Below are 25,089 nucleotides of genomic sequence, written 5' to 3'. Positions count from 1 at the left end.
GCTTCTTCTAGAGAGGGCATGTGACTTGGGACAAAAATGGAAAGATTTTCTTCCATTTATTAAAGTAACACTCTTGTAGATCATTGCACCTTCTTGGGATCATCCCTGCTTTGAACACAACTAAACATATAGAGTTCTCTGAAGACAGAGACACCAAGGCTTTGTGTCCCATTCCAGTTACCCCTTCTCTGGGGCAGCGGCCATCCCATCTGCATGGCTTAACCAGAGCCCATAGGCCAGGTGGTGGCATCCATAGTTTGCTCATGGGAAAGCTGAGGCCAGACAGGAAAGGAATCTTCCTGGGGAACTCACAGAAAGCCAAAGCTTCCTACTTCTAGCTCCAAGTCTGTTGTGCTAAGACAAAGAAAGCAATTACCCAGCATTCCATCTGAGAGCCACCTGCCCCTTCACACCTATGCTGTTCACCTTGGTCCCTGCTAGCAGCAGGGAGAGTAAAGCCTCATTACCACAGGCTCAGTGGGGTTTCTACCCAAAGCACGCACAGAGCCAGAGCCCCAAGAATAGCAACCCCCAGGCTTTAGAGAAATGCTTGTGAAACCAGGGTCCTGTTCCCTTCATCTGCATGGTGAATTTATGTTAACAGACAAATGTCACTTCATCAATATCTCAGAAAGCCAAAGTATGTGTGTGCATGCACACACACACTCAGGTTCACACTCACACTGTGCTAACTCAAGGTGTAACAAAGTATCACCCATCTGGTACGTCGCTCATGTGCGAAATGTTCGCTCTGCAATTTACACAAAAATTTTAAGCATCTCCTCGCTTGGGACAAAAATGGATACCCAGAGAATACACCAAAGAGATTCTGCCAGATTTTTACCACACAGTCAGCAGCAGCAAGCCCTCCACCTCTCTGCAGGAATGATGCAGCCTGCCTGAAACAGAGCATCAGCTATAACCCCTGATGGATGGGGAGAACATCATTTTTTTTTTTTACCTCCATGGTTTCCCTGATTAAAACTGAGCACCATCTCTAGGCGCATAGCCAGCCCAAAGTCCAAGCTGCAGTTTACCTCCCAATCTTGCCCCGTCCCTTCCCTCGATTCCTCCTGAATCCTCAGTACCTCACTACTGTCACTCACATGGTGAGATAAACCAAAGCCAGCTCTGGCCCTCAAGTGGCTAAGTAACAAATATGGGATTATATATGTTTTAAATATCACTCTTTTTCTATATAATTTATAACCTTAATATAAAATGTAATTCTCATCACTTTCCTGTAAAACAGACATGATCATTTTATAAACAAAGAAATTAAGGCCAGAAAAATGAAGTCATATACCTTGTAGATGGCAGTACCAAGACTCAAGCCCAGGCCTGTCTCTCCCCTCACTGAATGAAAGATCTAGCACAAGACCCACCGCTGGGGTTCCCAGAAGTTTCCTTCCCGGGGTTCGTCATGAGCAGTCTGTGGAAAGCTAACAAGACAGGTGACACAGCTGTCTCCACAGAGAGGTGGCAGGAAACAGGTACAAGACTCCAGAGCAGGTGACAGCGACTGCAGCCACAGGAAAGGAAGGATCTGGGATTGGCGTGCATTTGCTGGATGGCCTGAGATGTGGTGGCTGGATGGCCAGACACCACAGAGTAGTAAATCTCTGCCAGCGGGACACTCGCAGGCAGCCTGTGCTCTTCATCTGGCTCCCAGATGTATTTTCCTAGGTCTTTTAATTGGATTAAATTCCAACATCTAAAAGTGAGATTTCACATTAAAATTACAATTCCCAGCTTTTCTTGAAAAGCAAGATTGGCAGAACAGGATTCAGGTTCCTAGCTGACCACATCCAGCTAGAGCGACAATGCAGGTGGTCCCCAGTGCCCCCATTCTCAGGGGTCTCAGACACGGCCACTTTACTTCCCTCCCAGAAGCTCCTAGGAGACTGAGTGACATTCACAGATGCACCAAGAAGCAGAACATCTAGTCCTTTGGCAAGCACTGCAGCAAGGCCAGAGCCACTGCACAGAATATGGAACAGGAGAGGCAGAAAGGGCAGGTGGCTCCCGCTCCAGAGAAAGCGGTCCAGGGAGCGGGGACAGCATCACCACTGTGGAGCCAGGACTGTGGCTGCCCTGTTCCCTTCAGGTCTGGCAGCTGGAGAGTAACTGGCATGCAGGAAGGAAAGGAGCAGGGCAAAAGGGATGGGAGAGGGACAGAGGAAGGAAGGCAGGGAGGAAGGAGACTGTTTCAGCTCCTTTTAGGACACTAAGTGACAGATGCCAGAGGGTGTAGCTGGCAGGACAGTCGAGGGTTAAAGTCACAGACAGGTCACACCACCAGGCACTCTAAGAACACAGAGAAGGAGCTATTTTATATGGTGTGACTAAGAAGGGCTTTTCAGAGGAAGAAAGGCCTTCCCCTCAGGAGCTGCCCGCTGCCATCGCTGCGGCTGGGCAACAACTCATGCTTCATCGATGCAGCCATGGCTCAGCTGATCCAAGAAGGCAGTGTCGGCCAGGCGGCCAGGGCCTGCAAGCGTGAGGAGTGACTGATGACTGGCCTCCCTGGTTACCCAGCCCTCGACCGGCAGCAGTAACTTCTCTCCCAGGCCTCACTCTCTCTCCCCAAGGTAGGAGAGTAGCAGTCTAGTGAGTCTTCAAGATCCTTCTTTAACAGCACGTGGCTTCCCTGAGCACCGGGCAGGGAGACAGAAGCTGCTTATCTCCATTAACCTCTGACCTGGGGGAGATGAAACAGCTCCCATCTGTGCCTGAACAAGAGCTCAGTCAGTGTGGGGGTGGGGACAGGACCCCCACAGCCCAGACTCACTACCCCCCTGCCCTCCTCTCTTCTGGTGGGAGTCTGTGGGTGGAGGACTCCTAGGATCCTGGGTTAAGAACCACAGCTGGAGAGGCTGTGCCCCCCAGGAGGACAAAGGGCCATAAACCCTCAAAGACTGTCCACTTGATTTATGTGATAATAATGGGAATGCTAATCTCCAAAAGCAAAGCCATTCACCCCAAATTCCAGCCTCCTGGGGCCTCACACCTGCCTCAAGGAGATAAAACCAGCTGCCTTTACTAGCTGTCCTGCCCAGCACGTGACATGTAGTAGTTCCCTGCAGTCCTCACCACCGCACAGGGAGCTGGGCACTGTCCTCATGCTCCCTTTAGAGACCAAGACCCAGGAACCCGGAGGTGTGTCACTGCTGCTTCTCAGGCTGCACACCAGGCCTGGGCCAGAGCTGATCCACATCACGGAGCCCCAAGGCCTATGTCTTTCAATTCCAAGGCAGTGGCCAAAAAACACTCCAGCAGGTGCCTGTTGGGGGTTGGGGTGTACAGTCTACTCCCAGTCTGCAAATGACACTGCTCTGGGGTTCTTTTATTCAAGCACTGATCTCCCGGATAGCCAATACCAACTCTGCTAAATGCCTCTGGGAACCACAACCACTAGAGTTACTGTTTGGTGCCTACTATGTGCCAGGCCATATTAGTCAACTTAATATTAACAAACACTACCAGAGGCATTGCTAGATAGTAGACAGAGAAAAGCTTTGTGTCTTTTCCTAAAATGTGCTTATTTTAATTCCCATAAGCAGTCATTTCCTTTGAAGATAAGCAATGATCATCAATATGAATTAAAATTAATTTAAATGAAGAGCAAGTAAGAGTTTTTATAAATTGTCTTTTAGTCAGTGTGATCATCCAGTGATCTCAGAATGAAAGCATACAGCTAATTCCAGATGGCCAGTGAGAAATATGAGATCATAAAAGAAGTCTTTGTAAAAGAGGTTCATTTGGCAAAATGCTTTGAGAGGCTCACATAGTCCCTCAGAGATAGACTGTCTTATTTGTTTTATATTACTAATGCCTGGCGCATTATAGATGCTGAACGAATAAACAAATCAATGGACGGATGGCTTACAGGCCAGGATAAGGCAGCCGTGGGCACACACGCTGGGAGCTCGGGTTGGGGAGACGGACCAACGGCATGTCACAGAGAAGTCTTAAATGCATTCATTAAGGGAAAATAACCTTTGAAGCCTTGAATGTACATTGATAGATGCTCTTTCACTCAATATAATGAGCCCTTTCATAGATGAGCAAACTGAGATTCAAAAAGTTGAGCTGATTTACCCAAAATCATACAACAGTAAGTGCATGTGCTGTAGGCCTTATAGACCTGCAATGGATGGGAAAGCAAAGCAAAGAGACAGCAAACCCTAAAAGAGAATTAATTCATCATATTCTGTATATTAGGACCTCTACAAGAGACTTTAGTGACCAAATTAACATAAAAGTGAATTCGAAACAGGCATCGTTGCTGTTTGTAACCAGTTATGGGGGTAGTAAGGCTTTGAGGGTTTTTAAATGCGGGGGGTTTGGAGGGTACTGATGGGGAAGGAAGTTGAGAGAACATTGCATGAAAAGATGTTTGCAATTTTCTTTAAATTTAAATGAACCACGCCATCCTCAAACTCTCTGTTCTAGCTAATCTAAATCATTTATTCTAATTAGGCAAGTTTGCACTATTAGTTTTGCATAGAAACCACTAAGATATTTTATTGCATATACTTTATTGCCTGATACCAGAATCACTAACTGAGCAATTTGTTTGCAAACATCTTCAGAGTTTAAATGCTGGTGGAAGTTTAATATGGCCTATAATTGAGCTTGATGAAAAACTAAATTCTCCTGAAGTGGGGTGAGATGAAGAGCAGGGCAGGCAGTCAGCAGAAGGAAAGTTTCCTAAAAGCCCTGCCTTGTGCATGAGCTTTCCCTGCCTGATGCCTCCTGAGTGCCCAGGTGGGAAAAGGGCTGGGCTCAGGAAGGAACTGCGGGCATCTGGGCCCCTTCCTGTGAGCCACAGCCTCCGGCTTCTGCTTCGCTTGCTTTCCCTGTTGTGAAAATATGTGCTGGACCAAACCTTGAAACACATAGTTTGGCCCTAAAGAAAATGAAAATGATTCTGTTCCAGAAGACCTAGCCTGCAGACTGCATGCCCATGGGTACGCTGAGCTGTGGACACATTAGGTACTTCATAAATGCTTGCACTGAAGAGTCATAGCAATATTCTCAAAGGTATCTTGAATTTTGTTCAGAAATTTTATCCACAGCTAAGTTTTTTGTAAATCTACCTTTCGGGCTCCAAGACTATACCAATTTGCTATGGCCCACTTAATGTAAGCATCACTGTTTCTTTTTTAAGAGTAAAATTAAATTTAAAAATAAATGATGGGTTTCTACTTAGATTCTGTGAGTTTTAAAATATGGGTAAAGATATAATATATGCCTTTCCACTTGAAAAACAAATAAGTGGTTTCGATAAGTAAAGTACTACTCCAAACATCACAACAGCAGAGTGCTCCCGATGAAGTATTAACTGTGGGCTTGTTTAGATAAGAAATACATCTACTCAAAATCAAACTGCAATCACAGAACTTCAAAGAAAAATAATTTGGCTCAGCAATGTTGCTTCTAATCTCACATCAAAAGCAGCTATTTCATAGTCAGCTTATGAAAAGAAAACAATTCTTTTCAGCCAGTATGAAACATGGAGAAGCAAGGATAATATTTCTTGAAAACCCCAGAGAAATAATGTGAAAAACACACACATAACATTTCGGCATTTTTTATGAACATAAGCTACCCAGAGACATTATACTTCATTAAACAAGGTGGAGCATCTGTAGGAGGACACCATCTCCTTTATAAGACTTACAGAAGTGCATATTAACAAATGAAATAAGCAAAGGGAAGGCCCTTTCTGGCCACTTAGAATGGGGTTGTGAAATCATAGTAACAGAGGGGGAAATCCTGGCTCCCCTCTCTGGACAGTAAGGAAAGACATTGCTTCTCCAGCCTGACTGGAAATCTTGTTAAATGCTGATTCTGGACCAGACTATCAACCTGCTTTTCTTTTGGGGGAACCAGAGAAATACCAAGAATCAAACTCACAACCTTGCACTTACCAGTCAGGTGCTGTGCCACTAAGCTATATCCCCTGCCTGCTACCTGCATTTCTAATGTGCTTCCTGGCGGACCACACTTTGGGCAGCGAGACAGTAGAACTTTTGACCTCTGAGTTCCTCCTGCACATCCATCACTCCTTACAAAAAGCTTAACTTGATGAAAGGGACCACGTCTAGAGCCTGAAGGGAGTACGGGAGATTTTCATGTGGTAAATGGCCTCCCTTGGAGTCAACACAACAATACACAGCACAACAAAACCAGGGTTTAGGTTGCAAAGGCCAGCTCATTAGGAGCATATCACGAGGGACTTAGATAAAAGACAGCCAACCAAAGCAGGGTGAGATGGGGGTGCCTTTTTCCTGACGCTTCTGATTTCCCCCGGAAAGTTTGGTGAAAAGAATCACAGAAGGGGGGCAATGGAACCAGTTGGTGACCAAAGTCATTATCAGCTCTGCAGTGAGATTGCAAAATCAATGTGGTTTTGCACAACAAACGGTGGGGTGGAGAGGGGGTCCGCATCTTTAATGAACACTGGGGATTAAAGCGAGAGCCATGGAGTTATTATAGAACAAAAGGCAGTTTTTAGACCTACTGGTGCTGTACTTTACGGCTGTCAGAGCCTCCTTATCTGTATGATGGAAAATATAACACCACCGGCTTCCAAGGAAGACTGCAAAGATTAAAATGAGTTAAATAAAAGTAAACAGATCCCCATAGCAAGCACTGCATCAGTACTACATATGTTATTATTGGGTCTGCATTACATTTAAGAATATCCAGGTATCTAATTCTGACACAAAATGACTAGGAAAGTCATCTAGTCCAAACAGCCATTCATTTAAAACTGACAACAACTACTCAGCAAATAAATACTGTTTCAGGGATAGCCATTTGTAGATTTTTTTAAAAAAAAAACTATAAGTATGTAATTCCACAATCTGCACAGAAATAATAAAATTCATTTGAAAAGAAAATATTAGTTCTATGAAAAAATACATTTTTCAACCTCCAGATCAGAGACTATTATCCTTCCCCTAAGAATGTTAAGCAGAAACAGCAATTTAAAAAGAAAAGCAGCAATTAAGATTGATGCAACTTTTTGTTTTGTTTCGTTTTCTGAGACAGTCTTGCTATATAGTTCAGGCTGGCCTTGAATTCATTGTAGCCCAGGCTGGTCTTGAACTCACAGCAATCCTCCTGCCCCAGCCTCCCCAGTGCTGGCTGTGATTACAGGTATATGCCACTATGCCTTGCAAGATCAATGTAATTTTTTAAAAGAAATTTTAAAATCAATGTTTTCCTAACAATCCTGCAGCCAACACAAGAAATCTAAAAACAGTAGCTGTGGGTGGTAATGTGCAATTTTTCAGGACTCAACTGTGCACTAATTAAGGAAAATGTTGGTAAGGTTCAGCTATAGATGTTCTCATGGGGCCAGGGATATAGCTCAGCAGCATAAGCACCTGCCTTGCAAGCACAAGGACCTGAGTTCAGTTCCTGGTACAAAAAGGGGGAAGAGTCCTCATGAGCTTCTGCTTGATTGTTAGAACTCTGGGCTCTAAATTTCAAGGCGTCATTGATACAAGGAGCACTTCCCCTCAAGGAGAATGGGTCCATTTCCAGGAAGAAATGGGGCCTAAAAATATGTCATGCTGTATTTCCTCAGAAATAAGACTTAAGTGGAAAGTAAGCCCTGCCATCATTTTTCACAATGCTCATAATATAAACCTTACCCCAAGAATAAGCCCCAGCTAACATCATCAGTCAGACAGACGCATTTAGTATATGGGTTGCAACACATGATGGACTCTCTGAATTATAAAATAATATTATTAATATATAATTAAATATAAACAATATTGATATTAATATTTAAATGATAGTATAAATCATAGTTAAGTATTTCTAAGTACCCATGTGGTTTCCTTTGGATGAGAGATAAACGCCTATGTAAACAGATGAACTTGAAACTTACTGCTGAATGACCAGAGTATAAATACAACATATAAATAATGCACGCACTTGATAAGGAATGAACATGATTGTGTCTAATATGAATCTTCATAATTCAATATGTCTGTGTTTGTGACAGATGTACTTAATGCATTTGTGTGAAATAAAGAAACAATTTATGAAGTTTGGTGCTTGCAATTTTTTCTTGCTTTTACGTGGCCCATCATTCTTTTTTTTTTTTTTTTTTTATCTTTTTCTTTTTTTTTCTTTTTTTTTTTCATTTTTTTTATCGGTACCAGGGATCGAACTCACAAGCTCACACTTGCCAGGCAGGCGCTTATGCCACTGAGCTGAATCCCCAGCCAGCTACAGTAATCATTTTTGTCACCATTCTTGTCTCCTAAATTTTCAATTAACATTTGATTGGAAACTTTGCGTAGCCCGGCCAGCAAGAGGCCGTGACTTGGGTTAAGAATTCATGGAATACAATCTCTGAGGGCTGTGTTGCCAGTACAATCCCAAGCAGGCTATGTGGACCAGACGTCCTCATTTAAGGACAACTGCATTGGTGGACATGCGAGATTGGAGCCAGTGGTTCTACAGAAAATGGAGTCACAAGAAACTTATATCAGAATCCGGGTTTAGAAGGTTATGATGAGATTGCAGAAGATAATGACATGACTGTATTTGAATAAATGTATATTTTTACATAGGAATAAATGGAGAGTTTTATACATTTAAAAAAAGAGATTGTTACACATGAAAATAATAAAACATCCCATGAAAACAAGCCCTATTGCATCTTTTGGAACAAAAGTTAATATAATACCCAGTTTTATTTTGGGGAAAATACACTAAAAGAAAAACGGGCTGTGAGTAGGAGGCTACAGACCCACTAGGACAAACCTCGGTGAGAGCAGGAGTTCTGTCCAGTTAATTGGCACTGTGGCCCCAGCCCCAGGGCAGTGCATGAAGGAAGGAGCCTCGCCAGGTAAAGCTGACCCGTGCTCCACTCTGTCATTGGCCAAAACAGCACTAGAACTGAACTCAGTCTTTCTCCAGGAGAACCCCTAACGTTCTGCCACTATTAGCATTCTAGAATTGTACAGTGCTGTTCTCCATAGAAGAAATTTCTCAGATATATCTTCATGAAGTCTAATAAGCAATATATTGCTCTAGAGATTGGCCCCTGTACACGATGCAGGCAACACAAACAGTTCTCATCCATATTATAACCACCTCCCAACAGCCGTAAGACACCAAGGCCCACTTTACTTGGGCACCTAGAAGCTTCCTGCTTGCTGGCATTTTATGCAAAACCACGCTTGAGTGTGCAAATGCCTGGCTGATATAGTAAGGTCTGGATTTTCATAACCTTGAGCAACTTTTTCTCCAGGCCAAAGAAGTGATCCCAAGCAAGAGGCCAAATCTAAGGATATTTCCCAAAGGAAAATTAATGCTTCCCTGTTGAGTACAAGGCTTTGTCCACCTCAAATAGTGACAGATGCTTTCCATGTGCATGATTTGCATCCCTTCCCAGAAGGCCCTCCTGACCTCTCTGACCTGTCACATCCCCATAATGTCATGAACATTCATGCCATGTATCCCCCTTCTCACAGAACTTAGTTCAGGAGAAATTTCAACCTGTTAATTACTGTATTACACCAAACCATTGTTTCCCCAACACTAAGCACTGTATCTAGCACACACTAAGTGAATACGTATTAATATTAAATGAATAAGAAATGCCTGGAACATTCAAAAAGTCCTAGTTTTGCTTAATCAGCCCTGTGGACTCTCTGTAGAATGCTGCTACAAGAAAAATGATTCCTAGATTGGTTGGCATACTCACATCACCAAAGTAAAATGTAACCCCATATACTGTATACCCCATAGTGTACCGTGTATACCATGCACAATGTGGTCCACATTGCAGCAAGGTAACAGTAACAAATATGTACTCCCAGGCTGCTTCAGACCTGGATTTGAGGCAGGAGACCAGGGCCTGGCAAAGCTGGCTGGGAAAGCAGGTGTAACCTGTTAATTACAAAATCTCCAGACATGCACAGAGCAGTTCCCAGGGCACTGTGCATGGATTTCTTGCAATAACTCGAGCAGGTTTTCAACAGAATGATGTAGACTTGACATCAGCCTGAGGAATAGGTCATATAAAAGAGACAGTCTCTCATCCTACCAAGTGTACTTGTTTACCTACTTTTACTCAGCCCAAACTCACTCTGCAGAGCCTGTTTCCTTCCCTGCCTTAAAAAAAAAAAAGAGTAAAACCTTACTACTATTTGTGCTCGTCTTGAGCAATTCCTTGCTCAGGACAGAAAGAACCTTGAAACTGCCTCTAGAAAGAGACTCCAGCACCCTAGAATCCAGCAACATATTCAAATATAAATTCTTCAATACACTAGCTCTGAAGGATGACCAAAATCTGTTTCTCTAATCTGCTCATCCTCGGGAAGATAAAACTGAGAACATACACAGAAGGCTGAGCAGTCTGGGGCAAATGGCGAGTCTTTGTAAGGCACTAACTCTTATAAATATCACACACGTGTCCCAAAATAAACTGTGGCAGTCACACAGCCATCAAGAAACACTTGAAAATAATAATTGTTGAACATTTTCAACCCTATACCAACTTCTGTACCACCAATGCATCACATCTGGTTGTTAACTGTTTTGGTTTTCATCATCTGCGATTAAGCAAGAAGCATCTTCAATGAAATTTCATGAAGAAAGAACTAAAGGAGACCTCAAGGAGCTCCCAGTTCGAGACTCCCCAGGCAGCCAGTTCTGCATAGCTACGCTGGGAGAAGGCGCTCCCCTTGTACTCTGACTTTTCAGCTGGCCCAGGACCTCCACAGATAACTGAGCCTCTGATAACAACTACCCAAGGTTCATCTGCCTTCTTCTGGGGACAACAGAGCACTTAAACCAGATCCAGTCCGCATCTATTAGGGCCATGAGTTTAAGGGCAAGATTAGTAAACTTAAAAGCTCAGAAGGACTTGATAAGCCAAGGGTAGGAGTGGGGATATTTATCAAAAGCTTAGTCCCTGAACTATCCCATCTGCGCCCCCTCGTTGCCCACCTTCCTCCCCCTCGACCTTTCTGTGACCCACTCAGCTCCGGAAGCTTCTTCCTTTGGGTCAGTTGCATCCCCAGCCACAACACCGATTTTTCTCCTAGTTACTCTCCGAGGTCTCTCAAGGGTGTGAAAGAGAACGACACCTGCACTGGGGAGACACACCTGTGGTGGAGGACTGAATCTTTCTTACAGCCTCCCTCGCCCAGGCCCTGCCATCTTGGAAATCAAGTTCCCCAGAGTGCTAGGACCCTGGACTCCAACTTCACCGAACACAGCGGACACAGATCACACATAGACAGATGGGATCACTCAGCGTGGTGCGTGGGTCCAGGGAAAGAGCAGGAGGAGTCAGAGGGGACACTGGAGAGAAAGGCACACTGCTCCAAGACGCAGGCAGAGGGAGAGGGGAAACACAACCAGGATGGAGGAAGCAGGCTTTCCTGACTCCCTCCCTGACAAACAAACAGAACTCCATGGCAAACCGAACTCCCATGACAACTGTGCAACACACACACACACACATACACATCCCTGCACACACATGAGTGGAGAAGCGGGTGGTTTGTTAAAGAAAAAATATTCCTTACAAACACAGTCATAAAGTCACTCAGAGATCAACTTTAAAGGTGCTTACACAAAGCTTAGAGGTGCCCTCGACACGTGCAGAATAGAATCCCACGTTACTCTATTCAAAACAATGTGTGCTCATCTCTGCATTTTGTACCATGACCTGTACTTTCCTCTTGCAACCTCAAACTGCTGTTCTCTGCATTAACTCTTTAGGCATTACAGAACAAAATGACTAAAAAGAGATTAAAACATGGCAACAGTGAGAACAGTCAGCAATAAAAGAAAATGAGCACATAAGTCGTAGGTGTAGCCTCCATTAGAAACCATCACAGTTTCTTGCACTTTGAATGTAGATAATAAATCTTGCACTCTGAATGTAGATTAGTCTTCAAAACACAACAAAATAAGCAGAGTGTAAAAATCATACAGTTGACCGCTATTCATATGAAGTTTAAAAGTATGCAAACCCTAGATATATGCTATCTGTGGCTAAATACATGTTTACAGATACTTAAGCATAAATATACAAAAACAATCAATGACAAATTTAGAGTAGTCTTTTCCTCAGGAGACGAAAAGGAAAGAATACTCAGAAAATAGATTTAAAAGGCACAGTTATCTGTTTTACTTCTTTTAAAAAGTGATGTGAAACAGATAGAGCAAAACAAAACACAAAAGACTTGAGAAGTGGCATTGAGCAGACAGTGTTTGTTACTTCTGTTCATGCTTTACTTCATGCCTGAAACATTTCATCATGAAAACGCAAAGCTCTCAGATAAGAGTTCTCTCATGACAGCCAATGACAACTTTAGCCACCCAGCTGAATCATTCATGAGATTTCAACACTTATGGAAGGACCCTCATCAGAGCTTTCAGGGTCCCACACAGACAGGACCCCTGCCCTGTGCCATCCTCACCAGCTATGGGTGAGCAGGCTTGGGGTCAGAGGACTCCTGCTCCGGAAATCATGCCCTTTGGGATTCACAGAAACAGCAAGCACGAGGGATCTAAAAGCCTCCATTAGAAGCTCTGGGGAAGAAATGGAATGTAACAAGCCTCCTTTAGACTAAACACAGATACAAGCCTGGTCTGTAATTGCCAGTCGCACCACAGCAGATGAGGACAAATGGCTTCACCCCAGCAGCGACACTAGCAAGCTACAAAGTCTCAGGCAAGACCATGCACCTCTCCAGGGTTCTGCTACCTTATCTGGGCCTAAAGGACCTCTGAGGGCTGAGTGTAAAGATTCTGTGGTTCTGAGCTGAGAAGAGAATGCAGCAAATGTGGAAGGACAACAAATATCAACCCCAACCGTGATTTATTCTAGAGCCACTGGTAGTTTTGTGTCTCAGCCCATTTCTCAAAGCTGTCCTGCTCCTGTCACCAACCTTCTAGAGCTAAAATGCCCACATTCCGATTGAATGGCATGCCCAGTGCAAATGTCAGCAGGACTTCACCTCAACGAACACGTCTTTTTAAAACTCACACATAGCCACTTCCTTAAGAGGTGATCCAAAAATATGGCGAGTGCTTTTTTAAAATGTATTACAGTAAAAGCCAAATTCCCATTAATCCTCCTCAAAAATACTTCCCTTCACTTCAAACTCACTTATCTCATAGTTCTTACCACTTCCTGCAGCAGTTCTGGAAGTCCTTTTGTGTACTTTTTTTTTTCCTCTTGTGTATTCATAAGAGGTAGAATAAAAATATACAGTGAACGCTGTCGCCAAGTGCCATCGAACACAGAGACAGCCTCATAAAAACATCACGATGTGTCCTCGTTCCCACTGTCCAGTGGATCTGGCACCGTGAAACTGACCGTGAAAGGTAATCGTTTTGCGTGCAGTCAGGACATCAAGGCAGCCAGGACAGCACAGCTGAAGACATTCACAGAAGAGGCCTTACGGGACTGCTCCGGAACATGGCAGGAACAGGAGGATGAGTGGGTTTCAAGGGGAAAGGCATATTCTGAGAGGGATTAATGGCAATGTGCTTTTCACTGTAATAATTGTTATTAAACTGTGTTTTTCAATTGCACTTTGTAACACAGGAAAGAAGACTGGGGGGCTTAAACGGCTTGTATGATTTGTTCAAGATAACACAGTTCTTAAGTGAGAAACTGAGGCATAAAGGGCAAGTCTTCCAAAAGTCAGGCATAGACCTTTTCCATGATGTCTCTGGTTAGCCTAAACAGAGGACAAATGTCAAAAGAAAGAAAAAAGAGAGGAAGCAGAAAGAAAGGTTGAGGAAAACACACACTCTGAACTGGGCCTGTCCCCAGGGGGAAGATCAAAAGAATGAAAGAGTCTGAAAACTCCTGCCTTCCCGTCTCATCACACGTAAGACTCAGTCCAAACCTTCTGCACTTTAGTGCTGCAAAGTGGACATGGGCTGAAAACACGATCTAGGGGTGCAAGGCAGTTACCTGAGACAGATGACTTTCCTCTCTAAACTCCCTTATGACAGGCAAGCTGGAATATTAGCTGTGAAAGTCAAGAGGAATGGGAGGTATGAATTTGTATTAGCAGCTCTCAGCGAGTGATGACCATGATAAAAATGTTAGGACAACGAGGGTGCAGACTGCACCAAGCAATGACCCAGGTCACTCTGAAACATCTACAGAGAACCATCTCAGGCAATCTGAAAGTCACTGCTGGCTTCCATGATTCATGATCTTTTCAACACTTAGAATTGTTCTCACATCATCTCATTTCAGTCTCCTTTCAAAGTGCTAGGTTTGTGCAAAAGAATTTGACACCAAACATAATCCTCCCATCTCTTTCTAAGACTGTGTCCACAACACAAATAGCAGTCAGGAAGCACAGGTGGCTTCTCTAACTTTCATCCCACTGGTCCACCAACCTTACCTCATAGAAGGGAATAGATTAATGGACACTTCCACATGCTGTGCAAATCAAATGGACACTAAAGCAGAAACACAGAATTCTTCTAGTCCTTCTAGCTCTTGCTAGGGAACTCACTTCGTCCTGCTGTGAACATAAGCAAATGTTTCCTTTTACTTGCCTGGGATTATCCCTTATAAATGGAGTTGCCTTGCATCAGCTGCCTTATAAAATCCCACAAATAACAATTGTTTTCTTTTGAACTAAGCAATGCCTCCAGAGGAAAACACCCAATCCTAAATACCAATCCATGTTTGCTTGGGGTCCTTACAGATGTCAGTATGGAATTAATAAAAAAGGAAGCAAAACAAGTTTAACCCAGATATAGTTTATTTGTTCCCAAAGGTTAACATTTGTATTTGCAATATGGCATGTAGTTAAAAATAATAAGCCTTTAAAAGTAACTCTGGGCCGAGGTTTAGCTCAGCAGCACATTGCCTGCCTGGCAAGCATGAGGTCCAGAGTTCAATTCCCAGTACCCCCCCCCCAAAAAAGTAACTCTTAAAAACAGCATAGCAAGTGGCTATACTTTGGAGATCACAAATGGAAGGTCAAAAATATATACCCAGATGACAAGGAAAACCCAATTTAGCTACACTGACCAAATAAGTACTTACAAATTAAGCAGCAGCTTGTATTAGTGCATTAAGTGAAGATTCAAAAGTGCTGCTTTTGAAACAATTTGCAAGTGAGAATCATGAGCCTAAAAAGCTGCATTCGGTCGCTCAAATAGCAGTCAGGGTAAAAAAAATATGCAAGAAATCTAAATAAAATTTTTTCAAGAAACTGGAGTGAAAACAATATTTCTTTAATATATCACTTGGGATATGTTATTTTAAACAAAAATGAGTAGCTTCACTGATAAATTAAATGTCAGTTGACATTTGACTCTCACCTATATTCTTAAAAGTATATAAGGCATTCTAAAATTGACCAAAGCCTTTTTTGACTCTTAATTGTCATTTATGTAGGTATGGTTTATATACACTAGTGGAACATAATAGGCCTTCAATGAAAAGGAAAGGCAAATGAATCATTCATGACATTTGGGGTAAAAAGAGAGAGAGAGAGCCTAACTATAATGGGAAAAGATCCTTAAAGTCCACAGATGAGATCAGCAGTCCTCTGACCTTAGGGTGCCCTAGTCCTAGCGCCTCTTTGGAACGTATCACACAAAAAGATCTTGCACCAGCAGATGTGAAGGTGGCCACCCCAAATGAATCATTTCTCAAGTCGGTCCAGGGGGGCCTGTAGAGAGCATTTTGTTGCACTGTGTCTTGTTTGTTCCAATATGACCAGCACTGTAAGGAGCCAGAAGTTAAAAATAGCCTCTCAAGAATCAAAATTATATTTCACACAAAGCACTCCATTTCCACCCAAAACCGTCACCTCTTGGAGCAAGAAGCAATCCTAGAGCTTGCTTAGGACATACTTCTGGTTCAATGAAGAAAAAGAGGACAAGTATCACTGTACTCACCTTTGAACTTATTTTCCCCATAGGAGGGCAATTCCTTTAGAACCCTAGGAAAGTTTATGATTTTTTCCTCCACTACATGAAACCAAAGGCCCTGTTCTTATGGATGTTAAAACTAAGTCTGATGCTCATAAAACATGGTGCACCTTTTCACATGGCTTCTGGCTTTGATTTAAAGAAGAGAGGGACACATGTTCACACTCGACTGGCATCGCCACCTCCACAAGAAACATCTGCAGGCTCCTTCCTGGCTCTGTGTCTTACTGTCACCATCAAAGGTCACCACAATTGTAAGCTCATTTTCAGGATCTAAGCAAGCTACTAAATCATCCAGGAGAAGAGACATGTCAGGTCTGAGACCACCATGAAAGGAGCACGACCAAGCGGGTACTGTGTTACCCACCAAGCCGTTTTCCTCTTTTTAGTTCTGTGACTTTCAAGCCATGAATATAATAGACTCTAAATGACATTCTACATGAAAATTTTAAATTAAAGAATATCCCATCTAGCTAAGTCAAGTCATCATTTAGTGGTGTGTGTGTGTGTGTGTTGTGTGTATGTCAGCTGGCGATTTTTCCTATGACCAAAACTTTTTTAGTCCAGCTTTCAGCTAATAACAGACCAACAGAAAGTGAAGGCAGGCTGGTGAATCACTAACCCAAACTGTGTGAAGACAGAAATGACAGTGAAACAAAGACAGAGTGACTCCGTGCATAACCCACACCTGATCCTTTTGAGGTGATATTTAGGGTTAGCAAGCTATTAGATCAAACTCTAACCCTAACCACTGTGAGCAACATTCAAAGTAATGGACACACATAGAAAACTGGAAGGACTAATTTTTAATGAAACAGAAACTGCTTAAAATGAAATGCAACATAACAGATGAAGCAAAATCCATAATCAACTGAGACAGTTCCTTTTAATACCGACATGTACCTCATAACAGTGTCTGTCAGTGACCACATAAAGCCCACTGATTCTATAAGATCGTATCACCTAGTGATGCCATAATCATCTGAGTTTGAAAAGGTGCACGCTGCGTGTTTGTACCATAATGGTATTGCCTATCCATGCATTTTCAAGGAGCAATCACCTTCATTAAGGAGAGCCAGGCTGTGGTTCTCTTTTTAGGTATGTTTTTTAATGAAATGCAATAAAGGGGAGGAAAATTAGTTGAGTCTTCTCAAAGGACACTCAGAGCAAGAAAATCACACCTGGAAAAGCATGTATTAGGAACAGAAGGTTGAAAGAAAAAAAAGAATAGAAGGATGGGGAAAATTAATTTGGCCCGTGAGAGGGATTAAAGTCTAGGGAATAAGTACTGCATCTAAGAACCAATTCCAAGTGGTTTGGAATCTGAGACACCAGGCATTAGGCAATTGCCATGGTCACACAAATCATTTTGTCTTGAATGCATGAGTTACTTCTGAAATACATCCAAGAAGATACATGTTACCCAGGGACAAAGGAATCCTTATCAGGAATAAAATCAGACAGGACAATGTATTAGGTCACATCACCATAAGACATCTATATGTATCTGGAGGCTTTCGCCTGACCCTCAGAGCAAAAGTCACTTTTTCCAAGCCACAGAAGCTACAGTGTTGCCTTGATTTGATAAAAAGAATAAATTTGTTTATTCACTTAAACTCAACACAGCATGAGGTCATGCCCAATCTTTCTTTAAAAACTGTAAGACCAATTTCCTACGAAGCATTTAAAAGTTTTAGATTTTGGAGGAGGTGTTGTTTGACTTTTCTTTTAGTATAAACTTTTTGTTTTATTGCTTGATAAAAAGGAAGAGATGATACTCTCATACAGATGAATAAAAATGTTTAAATCATGTTTTCTTATTATTTTGTTTTACTTAACTATTGTAGTTTGATAGTTTTATGTTTTTTTCATTGTTCAACCTCTTAAATGAATCACCATTCCAGATCCCATCTTGGGATAAGAAGGAGAAATTAACAACATATGCTTAGAAGTCAGGTAAGTCTTTGTTTCAGTCTACACTCTGACATTGACTTGTTCTGTGACCCTCGGCATGTTAGTTAACCTCTGTGAAAGGAATAGTATCTACTCATGTTTATGGTTAAGATTTAAATGAAGAGGAAAAAACTACCACCATTCATTCTTTTGCCTATAGCACAGTAAAAATTTGATAAATGATGTTTTAAAATATTCTATCTTTTCATGGCCACCAGGGTGGCAAAACATTTTGAAATTCGACAACAATATGTGTTAACAGGGTGTGCAGCAACACAATGTCCATAGTTTACATTTCGAAAGGACCGTGGGGCAGATTAAAGATGACAGCCACAGATCATTCTCTGTTGCACTTATCCAACAAGATTTGCTGTGTCTATGTCCTCTGCCCTGGATTCTGGGCACACAGACTGGTAGAAGTGATGTGATGCAATACCTAGCCCCAGGTCTTAAATGACTGGCAGCTTCCACTTCTGGGCTCTTGGAACTTCAGTTATTGGAACTCTGGGTCACCAAATAAGAAGTCACACTTCTCTGAGGCCACCACTTTGTGAGAACACCAAGCTGTGTGGACAGGCCCAAGAGAATGAGATGCCCTGTTGAGATGGAGGGGAAAGAGTGGAGCCATAGACATGTGAGTGAGGAAGACTCCTCCCAGCAGCGGATCCTCCAGCCCAGCAGACTACACTAATGTCACATGAAATAGACACGAACTGGTCAGCCAAGCTCTTTCTACTTTCTTGGCCCATAAAACGTGAGCACAATGAAATTGTTAGTATAAGCCACTCAGCTTGGAGTAAGTTGGTTTGTAGCACTAAATAGCTAGAACAGAAAGCAATGAATGTGATCACTTCAGAAAACTGTCCGTGTCATATTGTAAAGTTGAAGATGGCTTTAACCTTTGACCTAATGGTTTCATGTGTCCAGAATCTGTCCAGAATTGTGTATGTCCCACAAAGTAAGTATAAGAATGCTAATAACATGTTCACTGTGGAAAAAAGAAACAACAACCCAAAGGTCTGTTATGGGTAGACTGGATAAACATACATGGACCTGCACACATGGAAAACTGCCGCAAGAAAATTAATGAACTATAGCCGCGCATATCCATGCATGTTAAAATATACAGTAGCAGGAAGAAAACATAATCTTGTGAGAATAGGCATGTAATGTGAGAAATTTAGAGGGTCTTTCCATTTCTGTAGAGCAAGAAAATAAAATACATAGTGTGATTTAAAAATACAGTGAATTTTTAAAAATCTTTTATTTGTTACAGGACAAAGATACACTGCCATCACTGCCCCTTAGAAACTACTCTCATTTCAAATCCACTTAGCCCACCATTCTTGCCACTTTTTGAAGCAGTTCTGGAAGTCTTCTTTATGCGTGTTTTTAACTGCCCTGTCCGGCTGCCTTGCTGTCCTGAGTTCATGTAAAAAGTTCAGTTTTCATGGTCTTTTTGACTTTGGGGAAGACCTAGAAGCCAAACAGTGCCACAGCTGGTGAATGGGTGAATGAGGATACACTGTCAGGTTTTATTTGACAGAAATTGCCATAAATGTTTTAAATCAATGTAAGATGCTGAGGCAGTCACTAAAAGACACTCACAAAGGAAGGCTTCTGCAGCTGTTTCAAAAAGTAGCAAAAATGATGGGATAAGTGTGTGTATGTTTATTTTAAAGAGAATAAAACCAAGAAAAATAAAACAGAATAAAGCCAATCAAAACAAACCAGTGTAAGTGACACAGGACTTCAAAACAATAGGAAATCAACAGTGGTTATCAGAATGCCTCTTGTTGTCTTCAAAGTAGCTGTCCATATCTTCAGGCATAGTAAAAATCAAACAAAACAGAACAGAATAGAACCAATAAAGACAAAACAATAAGTGCAATAAAAGATTTCAAAACAAGATAAGAGTAAATCCAAAATCCTACCATAATATCTTGTTATCTTTGAAACAGCTGACCATACAGAGGAGAAAAAAATGGTGGCTTGCTAAGAAGCTGGATAGAGAACTTCTGTGGAGAAAACAGCTCAAATGCTAGAATTTGACAACATAGAGATGGCCAGACTACTGGAGAACGATTTTCACTAACCCAGGAGGAAACCGAAGGGAAAAATAAAATTAGGAAGAGGAAGGAAAAGCATGGTGGAGGGTTGAAGCCCCACACACTCACGGAGACCAGTGCCACGCTGTGCTGGGAGCGCCGACCCAAGGTCAGACGATCCAAGGTTGTGCTGAAGCTGCGGCTGCCAATAACGGGAGTTGGTGTGTCCCAGGCCCTTGGCGGGAGGACGCAGTACAGTGTGGAGTGGAGCCAAGGTGGAGAGCTTTATTGGCTCTTGGTGAGGGCTGGAAATTGGGCCCCCAAGGCGTGGGTGGCTAACTGGAAGACATCTTGGGGTAGGGCAGACCCCAGCACTGCGTTGGCATCAGTCAACCACCCCTAGCCCAGAGAGGATTGGTGGGAGCAGCTTGGGCTGAACCACGCCACTGGTCGGGAACCATTGCCAAGGGCAATATGGTTCCGACCTTGTGATGTCTGCCACAGCACAGCGTAACTTGCTGAAGACACTTGCAGATTGACTGGCTCGGAGGGGACAGGCCAGCCCGCAGCTCTCTCACCTCAGATATAAACAAACTGGAGACAGCAGCAAGCCCCCAGCCACCACACTTTAGAAAAACTGTAAGGAATACAGAGACCTCTCCACACACCTGAATGAAAGAAACCAGAAACATGACAAGAGCAAAAAATAAGACAAAACCCCCAGTCATTGACCCTGGGAAAATAAGCCCAGGAGAGGTAAATACAGAAGAGAACCAGTCCAGCAATAATGCAGTATTAGCCACAACATCAGCAGACATAAAGAAACACATTCGTGACTTCATAGATGAACTTAAAACTGAAATTCTAACCCAAGTGAGGCAAGAAATAAAAAGGTTGATTAAAGAAATGCTAAGCCCCTCTCAAGAAAACACAGAGGGAAGAAGGGAGGAACCCAGAAAAGGAAGAGAAACCTTTGGTGAAGAATATAAACAATATCTAGAATACATGAAACAGATCCAAAGAGACTACCAGGAAATTAAAAGCTCCATTGAAAGTTGGCAAAATGCCTTGACAGAAACAAAACTTAGTCTTTAGAAACTTGAAGAGAGATTTACAATGTATGATCATGAAAGAAAAGACCTATTAAAAATAACAAGGAACCAAGAAGTAACAATTCAAAGACTAGGAGATGACAAAAGGATGTATAACTTAAGAATAAAAAATGTAAGTAAAGAAGCAGGAGTAACCACAAATGAATTATAAAGACTATTCACAGAAATAATTAAGGAAAACTTCCCAAGCATAGGAAAAGGAAAGGATGTCCAGATAAACGAGGCATACAGAACTCCAGCCAACTACAACCAAAACAGATCTATACCCAGACATATAATAATCAAGATTCCAGAAATCCACCACAAGAACAGAATATTAAAAGTGGCCAGAGAAAAGAAGCAGATTACCTATAAAGGACAAATCATCAAAATAATGACAGACTTATCAACACAAACTATTAAATCGAGAAAAGCCAAATAGTCCAAGCCCTAAAAGAAAATAACCTCCAACCAAAATTGATGTACCCTGAAAACCTCTCTTTCAAAATTAATGGAAAGGGGGCTAGGGATTTAGCTCAGCAGCATAAGCACCTGCCTTGCAAGCAGGCAGTCGTGAGTTCAATCCCTGGTACCGATAAAAAAGAAAAAGACAAAAAAAAATTAATGGAAAAACAAGATGTTTCCAAGACAAGGAGGAACTGTGGGAGCTCATGGCCAGCACTCAACCCTACAGAAAATACTGAAGGATATTCTGGAGAGAGAGAGAAAAAAAATACCAGGATTCCAGCAACAGTGACAGAGAGGCCTCAATGAACAGGGAGGACAGTGGAATGAAGGAGAAAAGTGGACAAATAATAGCAGAAAAATAGAATAGCAGAATTGAGGCAGAGAAGGTGGGCTATAAGTTTTAACATAGATAGCCTGGATACACTAACAAGAAGAAACAAAGGCAGAGTAGATTAGGAGGCAGGATCCATCAAGATGCTAATAGGAAATATACTCAACCTGAAAGAAGGTTAATAAACTGAAAGTCAAAGATGTGAAAACAAACCAGACAGGGAACCAGAGAGAAATAGGGACAACTTGTCCAGCAGCTACAGGTAGGTCGGAAAGTTAAGACACTTTTGTGCAGTGTAGAACTACAAAGCTAGAAGGAAGGGAAACCTTGTGGCTTTAGTAAGTAAAGGAGTACAGCTCAAGATCAAGCTCAGGGTAAAAAGATTCAGCACCATTCAGATAGATAATGGGGTGATCCCCTAATCTAAAAACTAAAGGAGTTAGCAAGACCCAAAATATACAAAGCACCCTGAGAAAGGGAAAGGTGAGGAATTGCCTGAAAAAGGAAGGCAGAGAGGACATTGTTAATAGTGTATCAGGATTTAACAGTCACAGTAGTCTTATTGCTCTGTTTAGTTTGACTTTATTTTGTTCCAGTCAGTCTACTCATACTAGATCTGAGGACACAGACAGCTAACCCCAAAATAGCAGGCTATACCAAGTTTCCTATTAACTTAAACTGAAACCTTGTATTACTTACATTGTCTTACTATGACTGATCCTATTTGAAGCTGGTTTGTTAAACTGCTGTTTTGCCTTGGCTGATTTTATTCGAATTTGGTATGCTTGATGGTGATGAGCCTAAGAGCAGAGGCAACCACTCTGAAGATGACAAGTTGTAATAGCATACCCATTCCAGTTTGATTATTAACTGCTTTTGAAGTCCTACAATGTCTCCAAAGTTGTGTTTTTATTAAAATAGCTATGTAATGCTATGTTCAATTATTATATGTCTGATGATGTGGACAAGCCTATTGAAAATAACAAGAGAAAGCATAGTAACTACTATAGATCACCTAATATTGTGGTTTTATATGTCTTTTTCATTCCATGTTTTTCTAAGAATTTGCTTTTTTGTCTTGTTACAATCTATTTTTCCCTATAATACAGAAAGGATAGATACACATGTAGAGATTCACACATGGGGAGAATTTCTAAACAGTTTATAGGAACAGAGTATATAATGCACTATGTAATGAGCAGATACTCTGAAGAAGAGACACTAAGATACCCAGTGCTAATTCTGTAGCATTATGATATGAAATCTAGCAATACTATCATTCACTGTTCAGAGTGATGCTAGTCTAGTCTCTTATGTTCAATTTCAGCATATGTAAAGATAAAGACAGCTACTATGAAGAGAATGAGGGACATTATGGCAGTCACTATTGACTTCCCTAATGTCAGGTCTTGAAGACCTAAAAAGTCTTCATCATCCTGTTATGATTAGATTAGTTCTATAATGTTCAGCATGTATTCACTATGTGTGAAGATGGGGACAACTATTTGGAAGAAAACTAGAGACAATAAGATAGTGAAGATCTCCAGTGGACTTGCTTTGAAATCCTTGCTTCTTAAAATTGTTTCCTTAAGATTTGTTTTGTTTTGTTTTGTTCTGTTTAATCCTACCCTCTTTAATATATGGGCAATTCTTTTGAAGATAGCAAGAGGCATTATAGTAGCCATTGTTGATCACCTTGTATTTTGTTTTTATATCATATACTATGTCTATTCTTGTTTTAACTGACTACATTTTGTTTTGTCACACTTGGTTTTATTCTCTTCAAACAAAGTAATAAGAACTGTAGGAGTAATAAAACCTAAAATGTGTAATTGTTATTATAAAAAAAAAGAGGAAAAGAAAGTGCTGTAAAGGATATAACTGCATGTATGTTTAATTGTGTAAGACAGATAACCATACTACTAAGTTTTTGTTGGATCATTGAACAGAACTGTTTGCAGTCTCACTGTTTGAATGTCCACTTAGTATGCTTTAATTTTGTAACTTGAACAGCGACTCCTAAGATGGCAATATGTAACCTATCAACTAGTGATTTATTACTATTTGTTTTTTTTAATTCTTTTTACTTCTACCTTTTTTTCTGTTTTGCTTTTTTTCTCTTTAAATAAAATTCTTTTAGAAAATAAATTAAAAAAGAAATAGCTGACCATACCATCAGATATAATAAAATCAAACAAAACAAAACAGAATAAAATGGAACCCAACAAAACAATGAAAATGATACAGGATTTCAAAACAAGATAATAGGGAATTACCAGTGGCTACCACCTTCAGAAGGAGATCCCCCATAGATGCTACACTGCACATTGTTACCTCTGAATGGATGATCAGACTACCAGCTTTATACCTACAAAGTCAATGAAATACTAAACACTATAAACATTAAATTGTATTTACCTCCATACTGTCATTGCAGCCTGCATTTCTCTAGATCAGCGGGTTGCTTACAGCAGAGGTGGGTGGGGAGGCTGTTCTTGCTTCCCAGCTCACACGCTGGGAGGGGCTGGCATCTGGTTCTCCCCCCAGTTCCCTGCACATGGCGCTGACTCTCAGGGACGGCTGGATTCTTGGTGACTTCTTGTTTTCTTCCCCTGCAGTTTGTGAATGGCACTGACGCATGGGAAAAGGCTGGCATCTGGCTGTCCCCCTGGTAGCCCATGCATGGCGCTAGTTCTCACAGAGGGCTTGCTTCTTGGTGTCTTCTTGTTCTCTCATCCTACAGTCTGGATAAGTGTGTTTGAAGTAAGGGGGAGTAGCTTGAAGGAGATTTCTGGCAATGTGTCTTTTACTGTAATAATTTTTATGTAAACATTTATCATGTTTTTTATCATATTTCATAAATAATATTTTACATGCTTATAGATGTATATGATTCTTTTACATGTAAGCAAAAGAACAATAACACAAAATTCAGAAGACTGACTAGTCTAGAGAATGGAAACCATGTGGTCAGAAAAAAGCGTCCAGGAGTTTCAAGGATATCAGCAATGTTCTGCTCCATAAGATAAGTAATGGCAGTCGGGTGGGAGTGGGGCGGGGTGATGGCATTATCTTTTGAACCGGAGTTGGGAAACTTTCTCATTTTGTTTCTTTAGCTTTCCCCCTTCTCCAAATCCTTTAAAAATGATAAAATAAGTTTTCTTAGCTCATGGGCCTTATGAAGAGGCCAAAGGCAAGATCTGATCCCCAGATCAAAGTTTGTCGACCC

The sequence above is a fragment of the Cavia porcellus genome, unplaced genomic scaffold (assembly GCF_034190915.1).
Source record: "Cavia porcellus strain 051 isolate PalLab524CR breed Dunkin Hartley unplaced genomic scaffold, mCavPor4.1 scaffold_31, whole genome shotgun sequence".
Classification (NCBI taxonomy): domain Eukaryota; kingdom Metazoa; phylum Chordata; class Mammalia; order Rodentia; family Caviidae; genus Cavia; species Cavia porcellus.
This window is presented reverse-complemented; position numbering follows the sequence as displayed.